The following is a 15208-nucleotide window of genomic DNA, read 5'->3' on the forward strand; positions in this document are numbered from 1 at the left end:
CAGATTTTTATCCGTGTAAGTTATGCAAATAGCGACATTTTTGGTTTCGTAGCCGTGCGGTTAAGGGGCCCAGATAGCCGTAGCGGTAAACGCGCAGCTATTCAGCACGACCAAGCTGAGGGTCGTGGGTTCGAATCCCACCGGTCGAGGATCTTTTCGGGTTGGAAATTTTCTCGACTTCCCAGGGCAACGAGTATCTTCGTAACTGCCACACGATATACGCATGCAAAAATGGTCATTGGCATAGTAAGCTCTCAGTTAATAACTGTGGAAGTGCTCATAAGAACACTAAGCTGAGAAGCAGGCTTTGTCCCAGTGGGGACGTAACGCCAGAAAGAAGAAGAAGCCGTGCGGTTAGCGGCGTCAGTCGTTTAGGCGTATTGTAAGTTCGATTCCCGCTCCAGTCGGAGGAAACTTTTCGTCAAACGAAAAATTCTTCACTGGGCTACACTGAGAGTGGTTTTTAATTCTGTATGGAGCATTTCCACTTTTTTAATGGCACATTCAATAGGCTGCCCTGACCAAACCAACCATTGTGAGCAATGAGCCTTGGTGGATGACAGAAGAATTCCCGCTTTGGGTCTGTTGAGCTTTGAATAACGATCGAACTAGGGGGGACTAGGGAGGGTTCGGTAAGAAATTTAAAACTATTTTCCTCACGCTCTCGCGCGCGCTCAAGCATTCTATTCTGTTGAGCAAACTGCACAGCGAGAAACGCGAGTTCTGGCAATGCATTAGGTGCTCACTGCGCTGGTAAGAAAAGTACACAGCAGATGCTGTATCTGTTGACATAGGTGGCGAATGTGTCAATATAGTGTGGCACAATTTGTGGACTCCATTTAGAGAGCGTCATCGGCTAGAGTCAAAACTCTAAGCATATTGGTTATGTGTGGGACGTGCCGGGATGAGTAATTTTGCCATAGAACCGGTATGACGTGTGATCTTCATGGTCGAGTTTGAGAAACACAAGAATGTGCGGTTCGACGATCTTTTCGTGGTGAGAATTTTCTCGATTTATCTGACCATAAATTATAGTCGATCACACCATTGATTGTGGTTTTCACCACAACGAATAGGTAACGACATATTGCTATGATAATTCCATTTCTGCAGTCATTTTTATATAATAAGTGTTTGACAAGCATCGATCAGAATGCGTCACCCTAAGGAAATCTATTTTTTCAAAAAAACAATCAAAAAACTTTGATTTCTGTCACTATATCAAACGACTGGTTTTAACAAATGCACAATGGTCGGGCTCCATATAAAGGGGCGGCCAAAACTACCTAAAACTTTTTTTGAGATTTTTATGTTTTTTATCATTTTAAAATATACCTCATGTATTATATTATTATGATCCTCAATTGAAATTGACCTAAAATTTGAATTTCTATGACTTTTATGACGGCAAACTGACTGAAGTCAAAAAATTGAAAAATGTTACAATAAAATAAAGTACAAAATTTATAATTTAGGAATGCAATATTTTCCCAAAGTTACGCACTATCTGAAAGCTTATGGTTCAACACTTTTATCGAGCATGAGGATGAAAAAAATATTTGGTTGAAGTTTTAATTCTGTTCAATATTACACTTGAGTAATTTTGATGATTTTTAACATGAAAAACAACTCTTGTCGCGTCATGTCGCCGCCATTTCGAATATTGCACATTAAAATGCATCCTTAGATCCTACAAAAAACGTTTAATTTTTTTTTTTTGCAGAAATTTGCTGATTTGCAAGTTAGAGCTATTTGAATAATTCAATATTTTCATATATTTTGAAGATATTTTTCATACAAAGTTTATTTAAAATATATTTCATCACTGTTCATACAAATTTTGATCAAACTCGGTCAAACACAAACAAAAAATGTGCTTTCAGCCCAGTTTGATAACATTTTTAATGATAAAAACTTTTTTCAAAAATGTTACGTAATATGTGAATAATCCCTTCTGAAACAATAAAAACGCCAAATAATATATTAGGTTTACATATTTCATCGATTAAGGCAATAACACTAGTTTTGGCCAAACTTCATTTTTTCCGACCATTGTGAAATGTTCTGAAAAAATAAATTACAAATCAATTGCTAATATTATAGTGAAATTAAAAAATGATTTGACATTTAACTTTAGTTTTTAGTTCTAGTTATTAAACATTAAGTAAACAATGGCAAACTCTGAAATCGTCTGAAATTTTGCAAAAATGAGCTCTCTAACACGAGGTATATCGTGACAATATTACAAAAAAAAAACTGAAGTGTATATAGAGCACTAATAAAAATCAGTTTTATTTGTAATAATTTGCATATATTCTATAGTCAAGTTTACCCAAAGCAAACAATTACCACCTTTTAATCTACAGCGTAAAATGTAAACTGCTCGTTTGCAACGCCTCACCATCGGCGTAGATATGTATCATCTCGATTATCAACTGAGCTGAGCAAATATTGATGAACTGATTAGACTACACTTAAAGAAACGACAGCAACCGCAGCGACGCTAAACCCAAATCAAACACCAGGTTCTCCCGAAGCAACACACAACTTCCAACGTTTTTCCGTCCGGTTATCACCCACTTGCAAGGCCTTCGGTACACTGCCAATTACGCAAGCGAACTTATTTTGCGAAAAAAGATATTCACTTTGAAATTCAACACACACAGGAGGAGGAGTGTAATCCGATATCTGGAGCGAATTAAATGCATTTTCCTCGCGCGATATTCACTCAACTGTGTGTGCGCGTCGGTCCGCTTCGTCGCACTAAATACAACCAGCACTGTCACAGTGGTACCCCTTTTTCAGCCCCTAGTAGCGCGATATCAGATACGACTAGAGGCGACGTCTTCTTCCAATGAAGGCATCAACATCAACATTAGGGTGGTTCGAAAAAGAAAACAAGTTTGAAAATCAGGTCTCCCATATCTTGCTTGCGATCTTTATGATGAAGATAGAGTTTTGGGAAATTTTCAGCCATTTTGTTGAGAATTTTAAGGTGCATATTCAAATGTATAGCATAGCATAGCAAAGCATAGCATAGCATAGCAAAGCATAGCATAGCATAGCATTATTGATTAAATGTCAATAATGGCGAATCTTTGATTGATCGGGACTGGTGGGAATTGCACTTTGATCCAAATTAATAAGAGGGTCTTCCCCATTTGGAATGAGGAAGGAATATTAGTGTGTAATAATTGTTGCTTCTAGAGAACGAGGATACCACTGCATCTCCACAATCACTACCGGAAGGGTGTTATAAGAGCTGGGAGTCATCTTTGGTCGGTGATGTGATCCACGGATAAGGAGGGTAAATACCACTTTTACTCAAAAACTAGTTTCTCATGTTGATTATAGTTATTATAGAGATTAAAAAAGTATGTCGACTAGCTTCATATCACTTTCGAAATGGCTGAAAATTTGGCAGAACTTTGTTTTTATCATGAATATCGTAAAGAAGATGTTGGAGAATGCATTTTTAAACATTTTTGTAATTTGAACCGCCCTAATCAACATCTACAAAAAGCCTCTCCGGATTTCTGCGTCGCCACTCCTTCACGTTTCTTTTCTTTTATCGACACTCAATTATTCGCATAAACATCCACCGCACTGATATACAATTTCTTCAATTACTACGAAAAACCACACAGATCAACTGAACTAATTATGATTTTCTCGTTTATGCCATCGATCGAAGTGAACGACGGTTTGCCGCCGCCTTGCTCCATCCTCCCCTCATTCCCCTCATCGCTCACTCACATCCGTTCCGTCGCGACGCGATTGTCGTTAAGTGGATCACCAACTTGCGATTGTTGATCTTCAGCAAAACAAATATAACTTGGTCTTTCCGTTGCCTCCGGGTCTGTTATAGTAAGTTGAGAGGTTCCAGCGCTGTCAGTTGATTTTGGGGAGGTTGCTCAAACCGCCCCCTTCCGATAAGCTATACCATACCACGCGGTTCAACTATAGGTATGTAATGCTATGCGCGCGCACACGCGTTCGAACCGTCTGCAAAATAAACAGAAACTGAGCGCGCGCGGACGGGTTTCCGAATCGCCACGCAACAGCTCTCTAGACTCTAGCTTTTAGTGAGTTAGTTGAAGTCCGACAAGGCATTCTCTCTCTCCCTCTGTTGTTTGAACACGCTAAAGCAATCGCACACATTTAATTCGTTCATTGCTATTTTTTATTACAAGAATTGCAAAAAAAAAATCAAGTTTTGAAACTATTTAAAACATTATTTTTAAAGTATAATCAATTGGTTTAGTTAACAATCAATTCACAAACCAAAACCCGTTACTTAATACAAGATATTTTAATTTGCACTCTCTTGATTAAAAATATTGCTAATCTGTCTACTTCTATGAAACAGGGCTAGTAGCGGTCAGGCAGCAAAATAAAAGTGACTCTAGTGACCAAAATTATCAAAATAGAGAACAAGAAGTCGCCTAAAAGTGCCTTCAAAACTACAAGTATTAGTCATAAAAATGACGAGAAATCAAAATACGTTCTACGTGTATAATAATCTATGTACATATTGGGTGAATTTATACTGTAGAAAACTGCAGTACTTTGAAATATTTCCTAACAGTTCTGTCTGATTAGCATTAGCAATAGCACTAAGCAATTCGCACGAATTGGTAGGTGGTACAGTCCTAGACCGTTTTATGAGGGTTGCATCCTTCCCGTCCGTTACCAAAGTCAAAGATTTGGGACCAACCCTTGGCTCTTAGACAAGATTGACGCATCCTCCAACGATCGAGAGCTGTTCCGGCCACGTCCTTGCGAATGCTGAGGAATGGGATGGAATGATTAATTGAACACCTACTTAAGAAAGATGCAGAGAACTCTACGACCTTTCATAGCTGTTACGGGATATTGTGGAATGTTAATGGGATGGGAAAGGCCATAGGAAACGTTTGGCAGACGTTCTGGCACATATAAATAATTTTTGGGCATTGGTTCATGTTGCAACAATTCATCCCAATAAAACATGTCTACACACGGGTTTGTGTAAACGACCATGTAGCATGGCTAGCATTCATAAAACACTGGACGTATCAAAACCGAGAAAAACAATCATTCCTACGACGCACGTGCAGAATTAGAACGCGTTCAGTTCATTTTTGGCTCGTGTTCAGTTTCAAATGCATCACTGCCATACAGCATCTTACAAGAATCCGGAAAATTTTGTAAGCGAAATCTTCCAAATACAAAAAGTAATCAAAGATTTTTTTACAGGATGCTGCTAAAAATTACTAGGAACTTTCTAGCAACTCATCAAAAGTTAGTCACTATGCGAAGTTCGAGTGATCAGGTTCAAACTAAGATTGGCTCGGTAATTTCTTGATCTTTTTTACTGAGTTTTCAACAGCAGATTTAACTCGGTACGTTCGGTTGTTTCTTTTACTTCTGTAAATGAGCTAGCGAGTTTATGAGCATGAGCATTTATAACCTTACAATTTATAGTTCAGTCCGTTCCTAGCTACTACGTGATTGATAAAAATAATCATAGTTGCACAGAGATTCAATGATCGGAGCTAAGGATTAGCTACCCACTCTCAATGTGCACAAATCGAGAACTCAAAATTTGAAAGTCAATCGTCCTTACGGTCATCGAGGAAGGGAAGAAATGTTAGTTGAACAACCATTTTTACTAGAGACCGAGTATACCTCTGCATTTTCACAGTTGTCATGAAACAGATATTGGATTAGTGGGATAAGGATCTGGGAGTCACCATTGGTTGGTAATGCGAACCAAGATAGATTATTTTGGCATTTCAACATGTCACTTGAAATGGTCAAATGGTATTAAATTATGGCTTGTGCGCCAATGTTCGTTAAATTTGCCAAGGCCTTATAGGTCCTTTTGAAAAGTTAAGCTATATATCTGCACGGATTCGCGATATTAAAGATTGAACTCGGAAAAAATGTGACACTTTGTTTTGCGTGTAACTTTTTATCGCGCGGGTAAAAATTAATGAAGTTTTGGGTAATACTAGTTTGGAGTGTTATTTTTATGTGTGCAAAATTTTATCGCGATCTGTCAAGTAGTTTTCAAGATGCATTCGAAACAAGAAGAGCTTAGCCAGCAAATATTGGGCGCGATGATCGATAATCCTGGTCAGATCGCACAGATGGATCGGCATTTCATTCCACCATTCCACCGTATCCCGCATTGTAAAGATGTTCCAGGAGACGAAGGCCATCGAACGGCCGAAAACCGAAAACGGAATACCCAGAGAAGGCGCGGAAGATAAGTCAGTATTTTAAGAATAACCCGAAACTTTCCACCCGAGACGTGGCCAAAAAGGTCAATTGGTTGAAGTGGTTCGTCCAGCAGACCTTGAATTGAGCTGGGCTAGGTTTTTTAAGGTAGCCAAATTGCGTGCGCGGAAGCTGTACCGTGAGTGGCTGGTCAAGCCAGGCTGTCTCGTCATGGACGACGAGACATACATCAAGGCGGGTGCCAAACAAATCCCTGGCCTCGAGTTTTTTGTCGGTACATCCCGCACGGATGTTCCGCAGAAGTTCCGGAAGAGAAAGATGAATAAATTCGCGAAGAAGTACCTGTTGTGGCAGGCGATCTGCGAGTGCGGACAGTACAGCAAGCTGTTTGTTACAACCGGTACCATAAACGAGCAGATTTATCGAGAGAAACGCTTGCCGTCCTTCCTCCGGTCTCACCGTGGTCCCACGCTGTTCTGGCTGGACCTCGCTTCGTACCTTTACGCTAAGTCTGTAATAGATTGGTACGAAGCGTTAATGTGGTCCCGAAGGAGGCAAATCCGCCAAATACACCAGAACTTCGTCCCATCGAAAAGTTTTGGGCAATAATAAAGAAAAAGTTGAAGAAAAGCGGAAAAACATTCAAAACCGATGAAGTTTTGAAGAAAACTGGGAGAAATTGTGTAAGGAAGATGGACAAAGCCTTGCCCAAGATCTCATGATTTGTTGTTGAGAGAAATGTACTAGGGGGCTAGGGGGAGGAAATTCAATAAATAAATAATTTATGTATTATTATAAATTATGCCAAAACATAGCTAATATATAGGTATTTAATCCCTAAAAAATGAGAAGTATCTGATTTAAAATGATATTTTGGTGATCATTATCGCGTCCAGTCTTTGCTCGATAAACACGTTGTACGTTCATTTAGAATGTGGATAAATTTGATTATGAAAAAAAAAACATGTTGTGAGAAAATTTTAGCGTTTGCCATTACTTGAGCCAAAGCACGTCCATGGTATGACGACTACGATATGCGCGAAGTTAAAAAGGCGAGTTAAGCAGAGCAAAACAAGCATTCGATCGACCGCAGCAAACTTAGTGAGTGATTAACGCGGCTCTCTCTCGCTCTCTGCCTATACTCGCGGTTCCGAATGAGTGAAACTCTCTTCCTGATACACCTGGTGAGATTGTCGCGCATCGTAGTAAACATTCAATTAAGTTGGTACCCTGAGGTGTGCTAATGGTCTTTTATCAAATTTGTCGGTCTAGCTTATGAGAACAAAGGAATAGTTTTTTAATGTTACATTGTGTGTTTATGCATGACGAAACGATTTTTCTACGTCTATTAAGTTAGCAAGATTTGACATACTTGCCCTCGTCGTATAGAGTTTTGCCATGATCGATATAGTAAATCTTGTTAGATAGTTTAGGAATCAATTACCTACTTATCCTGCTCATTGTCGTTCAAAAGAATATCATCAATGAAGCGCCATGTAACTTACCTGAAATTACAAAAAAAGCATGAAATTAGATAAATTTGAAGGTTGTAGGTTATTAGGAAATAATTTCCATAATAATCGTTTGGTGTCATGAACCTGAAAATTTAAACAATGCTATGTCGTATTGTTCAAGCCACTAAATAAGTCACGCTTCTAGGAGAAAGGGAGTTTCCAAGAAAAAGCAATACTGTTTGGACCAGATTTTGTAAACCTCTTTTTGCAATGATCTTTCTGTTACGTCTCGTGGTATAGTTGGTAACGTGTATGTCTAGCGAATTGAGAGTCGTGATTTCCATTCTCACAACGAATAATTTTTACGCATTTTTTTTTTAATTTTGTCCATTTGGTTTCAATTGCAAAGTATATGAAATGTCTAGATGTGTTGCGTGTTTAGGTACAACTGTTGTTTTATCGTAGTAAAATTTTTATTCGCCAAAAGTAATAAGGTAATAATATTTTGCTCAACATTTTTTAATCGTTTGTTTTTAATTCAAACTTGTTATTTTTTCCGTTGATATCAGTGCATAGCTCGAAGCCGATATCCGACCTCATGCCAGTTCAACCACTTTTCCTTTTATCAGAGGAAACCTGTCGGCGGGATGTCAAGCAGCAATTTGCAATTTATATCTATTTTTAGAACACAACCATACGCCGTGTCAGCATTCGCCAAGCGTATAAATTATTAGAAGAACCATCCAAACGGGTTCGATTTCCGTTCATCGATAGAGATACTTCATTGCAACGCCAGTAAGACGGCTGTGGAGCAACGAACCGTAATTACTTCCGTTTATGTTTAGTCTCTTACCGACAACGACATCGCGTGGTGACATACTTTTGCTATAAAAAGATCTGAACCCTTACATATTGCCAGTATTGGCGTATTGTTTTGTCGCGCAGAAAACGGGAAAAATCGTTTTCTTGCTTCACTTTCCCACTCACTCACGATTTTGTAACGAGATTTATCAGCGACGGTCTGAACTTGTTATGGGGTATTTGCGTGGTTGAGGAAACCACCAGATTGCATTTGTTTCGCAAAACAATTTAAGTACCGAAGTAGATTGTATGGTAAACCGCACTGTACTTGTTTGGTGATTATAATCTGCTTATTTCTTATTGACTGAACACTTTCATGTATCGATTGTTTGTTTAGTCAGGGTGTCCATTCAAAACCAGTTTTCCAATTCCCGGATTTTTCCCGGATGCCCACAAAAAAAAGGATGACAAATTGATCCAGCGACATATTTTTTTATGAATAATGGACAAATTTTGAGGATTTGATCTAAATTTATCATGAATTATTTTTAATCTAATTTATAACATAAGCTCAAAACAGTTTAAATATCAAAAGTGTATTTGACAAAAATAAATTAAAACATTTGTTGCAATATCTAAAATACCATTCGAAGGAAGTACAAAGAGATTTTGAAATTGTATAAGCAAGTTCCAGATATATGTATTCAAACTTAGACTATTTTTCCACAAAATCTGTATATCTAAACTTGGACTATATTTTCACAAAATGGCAAAGTTTAATAGCCAATCTTCTAAGAATGCCTTCGAAATTATGTGTTAGACATGGGCCATGGTTGGTTTCTGTAGAAATTCTTGATATGGTAAAACCAGAGCGTTAATGATTAACGGGTCGCAATGATTGATTAAGTGATTAATGATTATATTCATTTTTATCATGATTAATGATTATGATTATTGATTAAAAATTTTTAAGTCATGATTAATGATTGTGATTGATTTTTAAGCCAGAGTATGATTAATGATTATGATTAATGATTAAATTACAATTGTAGATGATTAATGATTATGATTATTGACTAAACTCAGTATGATTAGTGATTATGATTAATGATTATGATTAACCCTTATATGCCTAATGTCAAATTTGATCAAAATTTTCAATTTCAAAACAATAGTTTTTTTTTTTAAATTATCATTTATCGTATTTATATTAAAAACGTCACGACCCATTGTGTGCTCCAAATAAAGAAATAAAGAAATTGAAATAAATCTGAGCTTGCACTATACAAATCTCGTCCAGTCGTTGGCGAGTAGTGTGTGATTACTGAGTTGAAATCGAATTCAGGTTAACATCTGCGTCCGTGAGTCCTCTCGTGATGTAGGGATAACGCGCCCTATCTGGTGAACAGGGAGTCGTGAGTTCGATTCTCACCGAGAAGACGTGTAATTTCATCGCAAATTTCGCATATTGTTTCCCATTTAATCCATATGCGAAGTTTATGTAATGTTTAGTTTTACGGTAGATTTTCAAAATTATGTTTTTCAGTCGTCTTCTAACAAAATTCCGTAAATATCAGGATTTATGTTTATCTTTGAAACTGTGGGTATCGATTCGTAAATTACGATTCAATAGACCATTTCCATCAGATCTAACCCCCAGAAAGCATATAAGCCAATTAAAAAAATTCACGGAAATGGTCCATTGCTCTGCTTCAAGAGCCAGTATCCTGGAAATAGTGGTCAATATATTGGCTCTGTGAAGCGTAGCTTGCAACACATCCAACTTCATAAATTATGAAGTTTTAAACGGAAGTTTCAAGCGTTATTGATAAACTTGAACATATGCCGGGTTGTTAAGAATTCTCGATTTCCCGGGGAAAGTATTCAACATATTGGTGTTGAAAAAATCATTAGTAAGGCGAGCAAACCCCGGTTAACTCAAATATACTGCTAATCTTGTGATATATTATTATTAAACATTTAAATGTTTAATAGTATTTGCTCGCCTTTCTAGTGATTTTTAGTATTCCTTTTGAAAAGCGAAATGTTAAAATTTAATAAGTTGTTTATTCATACTCCAAAAGTTCCTCCAAAAAGAAAGTTCTGAAACCTAGCTTTCTATATATTAAACTTTATGAATTTTGCAAACCAAGCATTTGAATTCATTATCAAGTGAATTATTGAAGTATTAGATATTAGATTTTTCCGAAGAATTGGCTTGTTTAGGAGTATCCAGTTTTTTGGATTTTCTGAATCTACATATATTAAAATTTCAAAATTCTCCGTACCCTGAAACTATTTTAATAACGGGTTCGATATTAGTATGGAAATCTCTTTCGAATCACCCCCGGAAAATTCAATTTCGAGCGAGCTATCATTGTTTAAATTGAAATGTCTTTGAGTCTACGGATTGAAATCTTTTTGATATACTTGATATACTCAGAAAATGTGATCTTTCGAATAGGTTACAAAACACTGCAAATATTTCATCGATCAACATCCCAATTCTTTGATATATATTGGGCGAAATCAGTTTGAATATTCGCTAGGAATTTCCTAACGAGATCTTTATGAAAAACTGGAAACATATTTTTTAAACAATATTTAAAGACATTTCTGCCCTTCCTTGATTTGAATCTAAATTTCAGTAAAAACGGTTTGCGATTAAAAATTTGCTGTAACGAAGTTCAAAAGATTTTATATCAGATTTATTGCTAATCAAGGGAAAAATTCATCATTATGTATATAACTTGTTTGTTGCATACTTCAAGGCGTTTAGAGCATACTCTTGGGCATTTAATCATTAGCTTTTGAATGATTAACCATTAATCAATGATTATTAATAAAAATAATAATTAAATAATCTTCCTAAGGCTCCGTCCACCAATCACTAATGCTCGAAAGGGGAAAGGGTAAGCTCATACGGTGCGACTCAAACAAAATTTTGAAAATGTTTATACGAAAAGCATTACGAAGAGGGGAGGGCTTTCCCCCAGGGTTAAAAAAAACTCAATTTTTAGCGCTACGTAATGAATTGATGCTACTTACACGCCTTGACGTATGCAACGAATGAGTCATAAACTTGAAAATGCATGGCTTTACTCATTATTGAAGAGAACAATTCAAATTGAAAAACTTTAAGCACGGTTTATCGTTTATAATCATCGAATGTTTAATCAAGATCAACTTAACGCTCTGCTACATTCAGTGGATTTCTGCAGGCGATGTTAGATTGCAAACATCAAACGTGAACAAAAACAGCGAGGAGCTATTGACAGAAATGCCACAATGTTGTGCCAATTTTCGGGTATTCATACAAAGTATACAACAATCTTATGAACGGCCAAAAAACTAGTGCTAGGTCGAAATTTTATGATCTGCCCCTATAAACAGCAATTCTTCATGTAGAATGGTACCACTCACAAGCTTTCAACCACGTCTTCGGATTCGGATCATATACAACTAAGAAATGCACCGTCTTACGTGGAGGATATATTTAAGGGTCTTTTTAAATCTTGTGATAACGTCTTCGGATATAAAGCAAAGCCATGCTGTACTTGGTTGGATTTGGACGTTCCTTGAGCATAAACTTTCATTGTTTGTGTCACAAGATATAAGAAATGCAAAATTTATTTATACATTAGAAGGCAATGTTGTAAAATTTGTAAAATTTGTAAAATTTTGTTCAATGATTGATTGATGATTGATTAAATGTTTGACTTATGATTAAGATTATGATTACTGAATAAAATTAGCGATCTTTATGATTATGATTAATGATTAATGATTAAAACATAATATTGCAATGATTATGATTAGTGATTAAAGATTAACAATTGATTTTTTGTGATTAATGATTAACATTTTTGATTAATCATAATCATTAATCATTAATCATGATTGAATTTATGATTAATCATTAACGCTCTGGGTAAAACTCATGTTAGATCCCAGGAGAGATATTTTCAACAGAAACGCTATTCGTATTCTAAATGTTTCTGAATTCTAACATGTTATTGTTCTCCTATGAAACTGACTGAAACTTTAGCCATAAGTTTTAGATTGCATCTTCCACAGGGTGTCTACTCGTTTACCGAAATGAAATTCCCTGATATTTCCAGGTTTTTCCAGGTCTTGTAAAAAAAATCCAGGTAAAAAAAACCTCAAAAATACATAAATGATCGACGAATAGTTAGTTTTAGATGACCAAAAATATATTTTCAAAGAAATTATGTAAAAGAAATAATGTAAAGATAAATTTGAAAGTGTTTTTCCTTTCTAAAAACTATCTGTTTTGTTCTAAACGTTTAACGTTTGTTTGCTTAAAGCAACACAGGAAAAAACAAATTTTTACTTAATTTTTACTTTATTCCCACAAAAAAACAAGAATATTTATCAATTGGTCTGAAAATGCTTTTAATCATTAAAGTCAGAGAGTCCCCAGTATATTCGATCTTAAGGAAAAAAAAACCTTTCGTTTAAAATGAAATTAAGATTTATGAACATCAGCGACATACCCAGAATATTTCTCTGTAGAACATTTTGTATTTTTGCGTTATTGACATATTGGAAAACCCTGGGCTGGTAGCGTATCGTCTTGAAAATAAGAACTTGAGAAACCTCTTGTTTGAAAAAAAAAGAAACAATTACGAGCCAAAACGAAGTCTTACTTACATGAATTATGAATACAAAAAGCAACTTAACAGAAACCACGACATGAGAGTTAGATTCCTAAGTTGAACAGACATTTTTAAAAGACTATTTCTAAGACTTTTGTGGAATTTCTTGTGACATTAAAAGTGTAACTGCTCGTTTTACTGTTGATCACGAACTTTCTAAGTAATTCTTAAAAAAAAATCGATTTGAATGGCTTCAAAAATTTTTTACAGAAATTACTTTGAAGATTCCATAAAGAATCCATTCAAAGATCGTTTCATACATTTTCCAATTATGCTTCAAATTCTTCAAAAAATATTCCATTTTTTCCCCTATGACTTTCTCCAGCATTCCCGATTAGGAGGGCACCTTCAAGAATTCAAAACTCCTTCAGAAATCCTTCCAAATTTTGTTTGAATTACTCAATGAGGTCTTCAAAGAATTTTTCTAGTCATTCATACAGGAATGTCTCCAGAGAAACGTCAAGGAAATTTTTCATTTTTTTTTTTGGAGAAAACTGTTAAAAATGTGCAGAAAAAAATTCGAAAGAAAATCCTAGAGTAACCTCTGTTATAAGTTTCAACAAGTATGCCTTGATGAGTTTCTACAAGGATCTTTGAAAGAACTCCTATATTTTTGATAAAATTATTCTTATAATGTTCTTGATAAATTGCTAAGATAACTGAAAACAATTACAATCTCGAAGTAATGTCCCCCAAGAAGTTTAAAAAAATCGGACTGAATCCATGGAAAAAAACTATCTATGAATGATCACAGTAATACCTGTAATAATTACTATAGTATTAACTGGTGTGGAATCTTGAATAAAGTTTTGAATAATCCATAGAGATTTGGAAATTTAAATAATTTTTTTTAGATAAATCTTTGAACCGCTGCAAAAATATTTTGATGAAATGCTGTATAAATGCAGTGAGAAAGTTCTGAGGGAAATTAATGAGGAATCCCAGGTCAAATTTATCGAGGAAAATTTGGAAAAGTTTATAATAGATTTCATCGAACAATGCCTGAATGATGTTTGGAGCGATTCCTGAGTAATAGTGGATGCATTTGCCTAAATGAAAAATAGGCATAGGAATTATTGTGGGGGGTTTCTTGGAAAAATGTCGAAGCGATTTTTTTAAACTCTGGAATAAAAAAGAGAACCTGCAGGATCTGTGGGAAATCATCTAAAGTAAAATAAGGAAATATTGGTGAAACATTCCGTGGAAAAGCATCTGGAGGAAATCCTGGGAAAATCTTTGTGAAAATTACTGCAGTTTTTTAACTCTGGAATAAACGTTTGCGGATTGCGTTAGGATTTGCTGCACAAAGTTCTGAAGAAATTCTTCTAAGCATTCCTGGAAATATTCCAGAAAAATTTGGAAGAAAATTTAGAGTGTTTACACTTACACTTTACACTCGCTCATGAACGACACCCAACTGGAACTTTACTTGCCTTTACCAATTTGGCAATCTAAAGGTCTGTTCCTTGTCTAAACATGTTTTATGCTGAATAATTCAAAAACGTTAAAAGAATCAAATATGTCAAGTAGCGTTTTGATAGCGGCGCAGCCGAATTTTTTTGATAGAATACTACCATGTACTTCTGCTTCAAAACAATTTCCCTGAGTGTAGCAGAAATTCCCTGAGAATTCCAGGTTTTTATCCAGGTTGAATCAAATTTCCTGATATTTCCAGGTCTCCCAGGTTTTTCCAGGTAGTAGACACACTGTTCCAAGCAATCTATCAAAGATTTGATTGAAAACATGTTAAAAATCTGGCCAAGAATACTTTGAGGACATTGGTATTTAATCAATTATTGGTTCTTTTCCCTTCAGTATTCCAGCTAAGATCTTGCCTTCAGTATTCTAAGCTAAAATCAAGAATTTGCCATGAATATACCGTTCTGATTCAAATTCCGGACAGCTTCAAATTCCGGACTCTCAACTTTGTATGAGAAAGGTTTCAATTGAAATGTTTCAAAATTTGCCGTTCATAAGTTCCCAATTTGGAGACTCGTTGATTTTTACATAGCAATCCATGAAAATTGACAATGCTCAATTAGTTTTGAC

The 15208-nt window shown here is 35.7% G+C and overlaps 1 protein-coding gene across 6 annotated transcripts in view; it reads right to left on the minus strand.

Annotated features, from left to right (window-relative positions):
* The window catches only part of LOC5580055 (leucine-rich repeat flightless-interacting protein 2), a 157114-nt gene that overhangs the window by 49884 nt on the left and 92022 nt on the right, over window positions 1-15208 (minus strand). For 2 of the 6 annotated variants that reach the window (XM_021844031.1, XM_021844007.1), the window contains exon 1: window positions 3757-4025. The exons of 2 other annotated variants lie outside the window; for them this stretch is intronic. The gene's annotated coding sequence lies outside the window, so the exon portion shown is untranslated. Of the gene's footprint in view, window positions 1-2352; window positions 2567-3756; window positions 4027-15208 lie in introns of those variants that run through there. 2 more of the 6 variants (XR_002500324.1, XM_021844024.1) reach the window with 2 other exon arrangements.

Source organism: Aedes aegypti, chromosome 1 (assembly GCF_002204515.2).
Source record: "Aedes aegypti strain LVP_AGWG chromosome 1, AaegL5.0 Primary Assembly, whole genome shotgun sequence".
In the NCBI taxonomy this organism is placed as follows: domain Eukaryota; kingdom Metazoa; phylum Arthropoda; class Insecta; order Diptera; family Culicidae; genus Aedes; species Aedes aegypti.